We start from the raw sequence: 12168 nt of genomic DNA, 5'->3' as shown, positions 1-12168 counted from the left end.
CTGTTTCTCCTTATGAAATCTTGAAGAGTGGCTGCAGTATTTTATTTCAGTCATATCTTCCATGTACTTTGGTGAATTTTTTGTGCTAAGAAATACACATGCTTGTGCTAACAAATACTACGACAGTCATAGGAATATAATTTGTCTTAAGAGAACACATATAATTGCTGCAAGTGATCTTTTCATGTGGATTGTGAAACTCGATGGCCTGATATCAATATAGTTCTCAGCAAGCAATTAGGGGAACTGTAGTCCTCTTGGAGAGCTTGGATATAGTCATTTGGTACTTGTGGTGTGTAAAATGTACAGTGAAAACTTCAGAGTGAACAGGAGGTTTATAGAGTGTAAGAAAAGTTGTTGGGAAGACACTGATTGTGCTGCAGGTTTTAGTTGGATGCTGTTAAATGGTTCCTCATGCTGTGTTTTTGTTTTCACGTTGGACTAGAAAATGAATAAGCACTTCAGGGAGTGGACCTGGCCACAAAACCTCTGGTGGGGACTGAACAACCCTTTTGTTACAGTCACCTGAAGTAGAGGAGAAAGTGGGGCAGGTCCATTTCTCCTCTGTGTGACCAGGGACAGGACTGGAGGGAGTGGCTGGAGCTGTGTCAGGGCAGGCTCAGGTTGGATCTCAGCCAAAGGTTCTTCCCCCAGAGGCTGGTTGGGCACTGCCCAGGCTCCCCAGGGCAGTGGGCACAGCCCCAAGGCTGCCAGAGCTCCAGGAGGGTTTGGAGAATGCTCCCAGGGACAGGGAGGGATTGTTGGGGTCTCTGTGCAGGGCCAGGACTTGGACTGATGGTCCTTGTGGGTCCCTTCCTGCTCAGGATATTCTGTGATTCTATAATGTGCTATCGTGGAGATTTCTGGGAGTAAGGAATTCACTGCTGAGTGAGGCAGCAGTGAACTGCCTGGTCCCATCCAGTGCCTCCCACCCAGCCCTGCTCCACGTGGGAGGGCTGTAGACTCAGAAGGGTTAATCTCCCTAATTGTGTTTGGGCCTTTTGTTTCTGATTGCTTTTAGGTGGTAGGTGAAGCCCAAAAAACTCAGCAAGGCACTAAGTCAGATGTAATACAATTCATCCTGATCTAACCTAATTCCTAATCAGGTAAGTGAGTAGCAACAGTTTTTTATATTTACCTAAAAAAATATCTTTAAAAGCTGATATTCAATTTATGGATACTTGGAAGTGTTTATAAAATGTTGCTTGTATTCATAGTGCTTGATGCTTCATGTGAAACATTCAGACAAGTTTCCAGAAGTGTTCAAAGGGCTAATAATGAAAAGATGGTATAGCTGAAAAAAAGAAAAATAAAATTACTGCTGTGAATAGTTCACCCAGCTCAAAGGGGAGAAACTTCCCCTGTGCAGGGAACCAGAGTGAGACCTATTTACCATTTAATTAACACTTAAACCCACAAAATGTGGCCCTGTGCACTGCAGTGATTTTCTCTGAGGACACAGGCACAGAGAGTGAGCTCCAAACTCGCAGGCTGGTACCATTCCTCTGGCAGTCTCATACATCACTGTGCCTTTCCTGCCTGCACCCGGTGGTTTTACAACTGTGCCGTGCAGTGCGAGCTGAAAATGTTCAGAATTGTCCCAGTCAGCTGGTGAGAATTCCAATAATGCACTAGAGTTGAAAGTGAATGAGCAGCTAAAACATAAGGTGTCACTTATAATCCAATCACTGTGTTGCAGCCTGAGTGTGGGTATAATTGTTTTTAGTGTGTGTGCAGTAAACCCCAAACCAGACCAGGAATGTAGCGATTTCTGGGATGAGCAGCAGAGCAAGAAATAGCAGAAATGAGAATAAAAACCAGATTTTTTTTCTCTAAAATACACTCTAAATTTGAGACAGAGTATATGTGCGGAGGATGAGAGAGAATGACAAAGAAATTATCAACATTTTGAAAACGATTCTGCAAACAGGCACATTTAAATCCCTGACATGCAGTTTTTATAAACAGGACTGATGGGCCCGTTTATACAGTGCTCAAGCATTTCTATTCTTGTGAGATAACTCTTAGAAAACTTAGGCATCTACTCATGTTATTTTCTTCACTGCTCTTTTCTGCAACACAAACAACTTTATTTTTTCTTGATATAAAGGAAACCATCATCAGAGTCACATGCTCTGAGCAATAATGTATGTCTGACGATCTCACTATGTTCTAAATAGAATTTCATATTTCAGATTGCCTTTCACCCAGAGGTGAAAGACAATCAGACGTCTTACAGGAGTTCTTCCTGATGCTGCAGTATTTCATCTCTTTGATTTGATGATATTTATACAGATCCTTTGCCTGTTGCAAACTGAGGGGATGGTACGTGATGTGCTCTTTTTTTAAAAGAGGAACAATTCTGACTGGTCAACTTCAGAGAAACAGCATTGGGGAAAGAAATTATTTTCATCCAATTTGGTAGAATTTTACAACAATAAAGGAATGCAATTTTACTTTTATAGACCGTTTTCTAGTGCAGATGGCTTTGTGCATCACCACTGATTTGCACATGTATTAGGGAGAGGACTGCAGTGATCCTGATGATGTGAGCATTGATGCTAAAAGAGAGCTGGATAACTCCAGGTTTTTCTTGAAATCACAAGTTTAAGGCTGAATTTGATTGCCAGTGAATCCTTCCCTGGGACACAGACAGTGTGGACAATACTGACTGAGCTGGGAATTGCATCCACACTGCACAGCTGTCTGCAGGCAGGGAACATCACTGAGGCCTGGTGATGATTATTTTCCAAAGAATCTTAGAAAAAATGAGTTTGGAGGAAAGCTCCTGAGCCCTCCTCTCCTGCTGGTCCAAGTTCTAAGCAAGTCCAAAATTTGTAGTGGTTTCCTTCCCCCTGTGAGTCTGGAATGTCTTTCCATGAAAACCAGTGTATGAGGAAGGTCTGTACATGGGCTAAGCCTGGGTTGCATTCCTGGAATTGTCTTTTTAGATGTAACCTAAAGGAGTTCAGGTATATCAGAAAGTGTTTTTCTGAATCATCAGGGGACCAGAGTAGGACTATTTTGCTCTCTCAAAGTAATACTGAACACATTACTAAGGGTGAGTAAAGAAGGGCATTAGAATCAAAACCACAGCAGGTGAAGATTAGAAGTAAAATATCCAGTCTCTTGCTAAACTAATTCCTCTTGAGAGTTAAGAAAAAAGGACCTTCAGTTCTTGTTCTGTAAAAATATGCAATAAGCTTAAAGCAGATCTATGAGACTATAAATTACTTGAATTTTTGAGTAGGAATTGTCATTGTAATACATGGATCAATGAAGAGGATTTATATAGTTCCCAAGCAGATACTTCAGAACAATGGTCAATTCCTCATTACCCCTTTCTCTGAGCCTGTCTCATTTTATGTGCTATTCTCTCAAAAAATATTCCTGACTGATGTCTGTGTGCTTTGCTGGTGATGTTCCTGTGGAATGTGTTGCATGCCAAACTTTTATGTAGTGTAGGGTGGCCAGAAACAAAAAAATCCACCCTCTTGCCAATTCCCTTCTCCCATCTCTGCTCCATTTTCTGACAGGAAGGTAGATGTAGTTTATTAAGCTAAATACAGGGTTTTTTTTTAATTATCACCCCCTTTGCTCTGGCGTAGATGAACTGTATGTTCACCACATGTTTTGAGTTACATTTGAGTTCTGGGTGATAAATATTTTTTAAAGGTAATGTCATTCCTTTAAACAGGAAATTTATATGCTGAAATAGTGTCCTTTTCAGGAACTGGTAATGTGTTTACAGATATCTGTGCAAAAAGAACAACAGACTAACTTTTCTTAAATTATGGACTCTCTGAAAAAAAAAAATGAAATGTGACATTCAAGCTGGACGATTTCTGAGGTCTGTCTCATCAGTAAAGAAAGAATATGGACAATTTGCCTTCATATTGCCAGAAATAAGTGAAGGTAAAAAGGAACAAATTATACTGGATTGGTGAGAGACAAAATGATGGAGAATAAAAAAAATGCTACTACTTACAGGAGGTTCCCTGAGCATTATTTACCTCCCTGTTGGAGCAGAGAAACAGCACTTTGATAGTTTAATTAATGGCCAGGCTTTACAGACTCTGGCATTTCAAGACACTGTAAGATTTTTTTTCTGGAGAGATTGGTTCCATCAGGAGTCAAAGTGAATTGAAAGGGAGCTCTACAGTTCTGTCTCTTCAATGAACATCACTAGTTTCCATTGCTGTAGTAGCTGGATGCCTCATTTTTTTTCCCCTGTTACCTCAATGATATAACAAGATGCTGTCTGGGACCTTGCACAAATTGAGGAACTGAAACTGAGACCTTGAAGGACTTCTGTAGGGCCACACAGAAAATGTGATAAGGCAGGAACCTTAACCTAAAAGCTGTGCATGTCCTGTAAGACCAGGAGAACCTTCTTCCCTATTTGTGTTAAAGCAGACAATAGCTGGGACAAGTTAACAGAACATGCTATAGGTAAAGAAAGTACAGAAAATACCAGATTATATGTTTCTGTTCTTGGTTATAACTTCTGTTAACAGAGTTGTGATGTTGTTCAGCTGAAAAGAACAAGAGTCTTCCATTGAGTTTAATCAGTATGACCAACTAATGAACAATTTCTCAATATCTAGATGAGTGAGCTGCCTCGTTCCTTAGGAATATTTTAGATGAACCAATCTAGAATTTCTTACTTAGTTCAAAATCTGGATATTTTTTGGTCTGCAAATTAATTTGCATGTCTCTGCATTCCTGTGAGGGACCTAGGAGTGGAAAGGAAATGCTATGTGAGGAATGTATTTCTGAGCAATCCAAATGGGAATGGTAATCTCAAGAGATGAAAAAATTACTCTGGCTTGCTTTTGTACCAAAGGAATGCTCTGGATAATCAGTTAAAAAGCCTTTGAAATGAACCTTCAAAAATTTTAGAATCATCCCTCTCTCATAAAAGGCCTTTTCTGCATCACATCAGTGAGATGAGATGAAATGAAGATGAAGGTTGCTCTATTTAAAATTATTTCTTTCTGACATTAGTTTGAATTTGGCCTTTTTTTTTCCCCTCTGCAGCAATCTCAGTGGAGATCCTGTGGCACTGGCTGCTGTTCCTCTGCTCAGAAATTTTACATTTCAATGATATGTTTGTATTCCTAGATCTAAGCAGATAGAGATAAGTAGCGACTTGAGCATGCCCTGAATCTGGGATGTGCTGTCCTCGAGCTAGGGAATAAAAGCACTTATTATGGGTTAGTCATTCGTGTTCCTGAGGGAGCTGGGACTGGAGGAGAGGATTCTGAATGTCAGGGATGCTCAGCTCAGCAGGGCACACGTGGGGGTGTGGGGAGTCCTGGGGTGCTGGGGCCCTGCTGAGGGTGTGTGCTGAAGTCAAGTGGCCCCCACAGCAAGGACTGCTCCTCTGACTGAGTGGCTTTGGAGGTCTTGGACAAATGGCCACTATTGTGTGTTCTCAGCTGGGCTGTGAGGAGAAAATATAGGTGGCCTTATCTTGGGAGAAAACGGAAGGCGGGTCTCGTGAACGGGAATAACACGTTCTCAGTGGTACTGGCAGCAAGTTTGCAGATTTCCAATTCAAATCCCTGAAATCCAATATGTTTGACAACCCTGTTACTCTTCCTTGTTGGTACAATGTGATATATGTGACAGTGGTGAAAGATAGTTGGGTCTTACTTATGTCCTCCCCACACACACATCCCCTCTCCCTGAGACTGTCTCTGATGGACAGTGTGATTTGTCCTGGGGTAAGAACCCCAGGCAGGAATAGTCCCAAGATAAATACCACAGGTGGGAATTGCAGGAGGAATTCTCTGGATGCTTTAATAATGAATAAATTTCAGAGATGGGGAGCTGTGGGGATGGACATTGACTTTTTGGTGCACGTTGACCTGCAGAAGGGTACAAAATGTTTCTGGAGACTGAGACAACAGGGAAGACTGGTCTCTAAAAGTTACAGGTAGATTCCAGGTGTATCCCCTCCTGGGCAGGGACACCTGCAGGGCATGTCCAGCCTGGCCATGGGGAACATTCACTTTAGGACAGGTGAATAAAAGCCCTCAGATCCCATCACACAGGGATCTGAAGCAGCTCCACAGGTGCCCTGTGCTCTGTAACCATGCATTCTCTAAGGCACAAACCCGTGCATTTCCAGCCCAACCTGCTTCTGATACCACCCTTTAGACCCGCCTTTATTCCATCCTGCACTGGCAATATTTAACTACTGTATTAGATTTATTATCTAATCATAATCATCCCCTAATCAGTGCCATATTTCTCATACCTGACCAAGAGCCTTCTCTCTACTACTCTGCTGCAGGGGTTCAGGCTGTGCACCAAATAAACAGGGGAGCTTTCTAGACAGATGAGCTTTTTTGGTAACAGTTATGATCCAGGAGGCTTTAGGTAATGACATTCCATAAATTATCTGTCCAGATTCCTAACCATGTCTTACACCAGTGTGAACCTGCAGTAATTTCAGTGAAGTGAACTTGGAATCCAGAGACAGCTGAAGCCAGTGAAAAGAACTGGTAGCACTGGGTTTGCCTCCTATCCTGCTTTTGATTTCTACTGGAGTAATCATGCTCACATATGGATGCTGATCCCTGGTAACACCTGTGTAAGAATCTCCATTAGCAATTCTGCTTTCATCTTGTTTGCTATTTTATTTGTCCTGTATGATAAGAGGTCCTAGAGATTTTTTTCCTTCGGTGTTTTAAGGAAAAACAGTAGGCCTGAAGAGAATGTAAATGGCTTCTGTTTTGCTTTTTATGTTGATTATGGATAAAAGGATGAGAGAACAGTAGTTCCATAAAAAATCAACATTCTTTAAAGTTACGACAGATTATGCATTATTTGTTATCCAAATATTTCCTTCTCCCTGTTCTCTGTGCTTTGGAAATAACAAAAGTTATCAATCACCTGGAACTGCTCTGATGTTTCCATGGCAGTCCAGCAATTAGGTCTGTTCACCAGGGGCTCCGATTAGTCCAATAAAATCCTTTGTGCAATTCTTTCAGGCAGACTATTACCCTCTGTTGCCAGCCCACGAATAAAGTAAAATTATTCCAGCCGCAGACACTTATTTTCTCATTGATACACAATACCCGGGCTTTAAATGCCTTTATTGTGTTCTTTTCGGTTTGTCGAGACAAGAGGATGTGACCTGCCGATCCTTTGCATAACAAAGCGTCCAGGGATCCGTGGCACAGCCAGGTGAGGGACACCCAGGGACAGAGGGACACTCAGGGACAGAGGGACACTCAGGGACACTCAGCGTGTGAGAGGATAAAAGCCCGGGATGTCCTTTGTTCAGGGTCCCTCCTCGGAGGCACTGGCTCAAGCTGTGATTTTGTCATTTAGTTATTTCTGTCCTACTCCTGCCTACAAGTATTGCCATTTCCTAGGAGGGGATTGGTGTGATTGACACGGGAAAAATTTCACATACACATTGGACAGTGTAACAAATAAAGTAAGGAAAATATTGCAAGTAATATAATTTTTTGCAGGGGTGGGTGTTTGGTGCTTAACAATTAACTTCTTCTTCGGGGATATTTTAAATCATAAAACTGATATTTTCTTTGATTTCTTTGAAAAATTCTCCATTTCATTCGACTGGCAAATAGTAGGGTCTGTGGTGGATAAATTACACTTAACTCATTATTCCTTGACAGCTTCCCTGCACCAGAAATTTGTGTGGTTTGGTTCTTTGTTCACTGAGATGGGACAAGTCTGTGCTGTAGACTAAAAGAACATGGATCTTATGGGAGAGCACAACCAGGTGATGCTATAATAAATAACCTCACATGCACAGAAAGCTTAATTCTGGAACATTAGGTTAATGTTTGCAGAGTGGCATAGCTGGCTTTTATTTAAAAAAAAAAAAAAAGAAATAAGAAGATAGTTCTTAAGAACGGGACATTAAGCAGATGACTCACCCTTGCTGACACTGCTTGTCTGCCAGTGCAGGATTCCAAAGCAAAAAGAAACTTTAAGGTATTTGAATATTTCACTGTTTTCAAATCAAGGGTATAACAAGATCTCTTCAGAAAACTCTTGTCATCCTCACTCTTTCTTCTGTCCAAGCAGGCAACCTTTGTTTTTAATTCCTGTCAATTAATATGGCCTCTCACCTTCTCCTCTAAGAATAGAGGGAAACATGATGGAGCGTGAAGATCTCATAAACAACTAGGCTGTGACTCTCCTCAAAGATAATCAATGCCAAGTAGAATCAAAATATGGTCATCACTTTTTATTCAGAGGGAACAGATGCTCAACCCACATCATTGCCATGGAGACCTTGGAATTCCTGAATACCCTGTTGTTGAACCTTTAGAGATGTAAATGGGACACGCAGAGCACACAGCTCTTATTAAGGCTTGAATATGCATAAATATAAAAATGAGGTATCATCCACCTATGTGCAACCTGTAATTTTCTTCAGATTGATTTGTGAGTGTTAGTGCTAATTTTAGCCTTTGTGAGGAAATGCTTGGTGTGCTATGAACTAAATGGCAGAGGCTGCCCTTTGAAAGTATCTCGAATTTTCAGATGTGTACCCAGAAGCTGGAGCAATGCCCAAAGTTTCCTGGTGTAAAATCAATATACTTTTGCCAAGGGGTCTATTATTTTGAGCTTTTTATGTAACCAATGTTTTGATAAGAAGAATATATAACTACTAATACTCTTTCTTGTGGAGATGCTTTCCTTGGCAGATATCAGAGGTTTACAAAGGTACTGAGGTGTCTGTCAGTATATTTGATGTATCTGAGGCTTTATTGCAGATCTGTTCATGTGTGTCCTGATCAGATAGCTGGTTATGTAATCACCATGATTATCCCAAATTAATGTGTTGAAAATTATAATGTATTGCACACTTCATTTACATTATTTAGTCTTACTGGATTAACTCAGATCAGTAATGCATGTTCTCTGCTGCATCTGCTTAATATTTCACTTTTGGGTACACTGTTAGACATCATGCAAGTAATTCATGATTTGAGATGGACATTGACACAAAAGCTCCAAATAATTCCTATACAGGGAGCAATGTTAGACTAATTTGGAGGTTTTGTGAATGAGTGCAGAAGAAAGAATGAAATATGAGTACGTCTGCTCTAGTAGATACTGAGACAGCACAGGGTAACACAGCAGCCTCATACTTAAATCTGTGCTTTTTTCAGACTACTGGGTACACAGATTTTTAAAATTAAATATTTTCACTGCATTAACCGTTTTTAAGTTAGGAGTGTTGTCCATATTATTTGTCCTCTAGTACATTAGGCTGCCTGGGATTCTTCTAGACAGTCAATATTAAAAATGTAGGCAGCAGCAAAAATTTTCTAGTATAAAACAAGCAAAACCTCTATAAAACCTCCTTACCCCGCTCACCTCACCTTGAGATGAGTTTTGGAATTGAGCTTGGTTTTAATGAAATATAAAATTGAATGTTCACGTTCCGACCATGCTCCCTTTTGATACTGTACTTGCTCAGTAGATATTTTCCAGTATATTCATTTCTTCCCACAGTCCATTTGAGAGCCACGTATTCATCAGCAGCTCAGTCCAAGCTGAGGCTTTTTTTCTCCAAGATAAAACAATGGCACAGTTCTTCCAGTAATGCAATATATTTTTGTTTAATTTCTCATTGTGTTATGCTTGAATGTCAGTTTTCAGTCAGATGAAATGAAAATTATATCCTTAAGCAAACAATGGGGGATTCTGCCAGTGTGACCTTTAGGGTCAATCATCTCATTAGCAGTCAGCTTTTACAACTGCATGTTATTTATAGGAGAGGGATTTACAAGCTGTTAAACTAAACAACAAATTAAATTGTCCGTGAGCCATCATCATCTGATATAGAAATTCCCCGTGGGTAACAAGCTGCTGCTTTCTCAATGGGAAGTTTTGGAAAAAATTTAATACAGTTTATTTTTTGCCAGCATAACCTTTATAGGGAACAGTCCCTTTTTTATGATGACAGAAAACTGTGCCATCAGTGCAAACAGCTCCAGATGCACAGTGAAATTCAACAGTCACAAACCACAAGCCTCATTTTAATGAATGCTCACAGGCATCTCTCTCATCTGCTAATTGTTTTCAATCAAATTTAAAATACCACAAATAGAGAGTAGCTCAGTAGTGCATTTACAGTCTCCATTAACTAACATTTTTTTATTAAATATATTTAAAAAGCAATAATCTGAGAAGATAGCTGTAGGAAAGGGTTCCATCTCTGCACTTGGAAAACGGTAGGATTGTTTCAAATAAGCCGTGAGCCTGAGCATAATATGATGTAATAAAGAAACACATGGTGACATCATGCACCCAGTGTTCTTCAAGAGTAGGTAGGGCAGATTTCTAGCAAGTCTAATGATGCTGTTTTGCACTGACAAACTCACTGTACAAGCACTTTAGTTACTCTCACAGGGACCCTTCATTTTACATGTTCTGCTATTTCTGCCTCAGTCTTACAGGTATTACAGTCTTATTGCTAGTCTTCTCATACAAAGTCTGTTAATTGTTCTGTTTGCAATCAAATTGCTTATCACTTTCTGAAGTCTGAAGTCATTGCTCCATTGTGTGTTTCAGTGTACCTCTCTTTTCTGCATTCTTTTTTAACACTGTCCTTATGAAAAAAAAATCATAGTCCAATCCTAATCTATCATTTCCCCTTGTTTCAGTACTTCATTTTTGACTGGTGTCAAGACAACTCCAAAAAAACCTCCTTCTGCTACTCATTGCTTTGTGCTTGTTCTGACCTCTCTTTAAACTGCACATGGATAGGCAGAGAAATAGAGAGCTGCTTCCAAGGCTTCTGAGCTCCTTATGGACAACTGTTTCTGGGAAAGAAGCAGAATCCCAAGCCAGCTTCTTACTTAAAAAACAAAACAAAAATCCCACAGAACCTTTCCACACTTCAATATTTAGTCTATTGGCAGGTAGGGTAGGGGAGACCCAACGCTGATACTGTAAGCTCAAGTGAAACAATGCTCACTTTTTATGAGAACTAAAATGTAATTTATGAAATCTGCATCTCTCTGTGCCATGGTCCAGCCAAGTGAGCAGACCTTTGATAACTTACTTCCTCTATGACCTTAACCAATGCAAGACTAGCTTCTCAAATATAGTCAAAGCCAATGATTTTTGAGAAGTCTGGTGACTCTGTAACTAATACCACCACCAACAGCAGGCCTCTGAGCTGACATTATGCTTAAATTCATGATACATATACCAAAAATGCCCTGCAGGACATACAAGGTTACGTAAAACTATTCTAATTCCTCACACAGCATGAACCTAAACCAGGTATTTGCAGAGAGAGCTTTTGTCAGAGTAGTGGCTTTACAAAGGTCATGACTTTTTTCCAGGCTTCCATGGAAAGGTGAATCTAAGTTTAGACTGGCAAGAAGCCAAGGAGGACATGGAATTTTCACTGCAAGAAGGGTAAGATCTGTACCTATATTTAGCATGTACCTGATATATTTACCATGTATTGGACAATGGCACAAATTACCATGTTCTAAGCTGTGGCTGCCCCATCCCTGGAAGTGTCCAAGGCCAGGTTGGATGGGGCTTGGAACAGCCTGGTCTAATGGAAGGCGTCCCTGTCCATGGCAGGAGATTGGAACTGGGTGATCTTTAATGTTCCTTCCAACCCAAACCACTGTATTGTTCTTTGATTGGATGATTCTATGCCTAATTCCGGATAGCTCTCAAATGGATTAAATCAAATATGCTGTTACTCAGTCAAAACTCACAGTTAGATTTGCATTTTACTTTTTCCCCTCGCATGTCAGAAGAACAGTGCCTAAGTCCCACAGTGAGAGTCCACATTAAAGAAGGAATTACATTTAAGGACAGTTGTGGGCTTTTGGAAAAAAAAACCTCAAAATAGTAAAATATGAATGACGACTTTAAACCCATGAAAATGTTTTAAGAGTCGGGTACTCCACATTCTCAAATGCTAACATTTCATACTCCGTGCTCAGCTCCAGCAACTGCATCTCAATGAAAGATATTGGGCATAAGCTGCTGACATCCCCCTGTCCCACGTGAGTCCTCCAAGTCACTCACAACCACTCGAGTGGCATTTATTTGGTTTCCAGCTCTGTTAGGGCTGCAGAGCCAAAGGCACGCCGAGCCGGGCTGTATTTTGCTCCCGTGCGTCATCAGCAGAACTGCAGC

This window comes from Manacus vitellinus, unplaced genomic scaffold (genome assembly GCF_001715985.3).
Source record: "Manacus vitellinus isolate BGI_N305 unplaced genomic scaffold, ASM171598v3 scaffold_10_pilon, whole genome shotgun sequence".
Taxonomy (NCBI): Eukaryota; Metazoa; Chordata; class Aves; order Passeriformes; family Pipridae; genus Manacus; species Manacus vitellinus.
The sequence above is the reverse complement of the archived record's forward strand: the minus strand, read 5'-3'. Positions refer to the sequence as shown.